Source organism: Salmo salar, chromosome ssa12 (genome assembly GCF_905237065.1).
Source record: "Salmo salar chromosome ssa12, Ssal_v3.1, whole genome shotgun sequence".
NCBI classification, from domain to species: domain Eukaryota; kingdom Metazoa; phylum Chordata; class Actinopteri; order Salmoniformes; family Salmonidae; genus Salmo; species Salmo salar.
This window is the reverse complement of record NC_059453.1, coordinates 55,020,851-55,021,104: the sequence shown is the minus strand read 5'-3', so window position 1 is coordinate 55,021,104 and position 254 is coordinate 55,020,851.

The following is a 254-nucleotide window of genomic DNA, read 5'->3' as shown; positions in this document are numbered from 1 at the left end:
GAAAGGAAGACAGAGCTGGAACAGAAGGAGTGGAACGATAGATGAAAAGAAGGAAGGAGGTGGAACAGGAATAGAAAGATAGATGGGAAGTGTGAAACAGTAGAGAGGGGCATCTGTAATGCATTAAGGGTCTGTCTGTCTGTCTGTCTGTCTGTCTGTCTGTCTGTCTGTCTGTCTGTCTGTCTGTCTGTCTGTCTGTCTGTCTGTCTGTCTGTCTGTCTGTCTGTCTGTCTGTCTGTCTGTCTGTCTGTCTG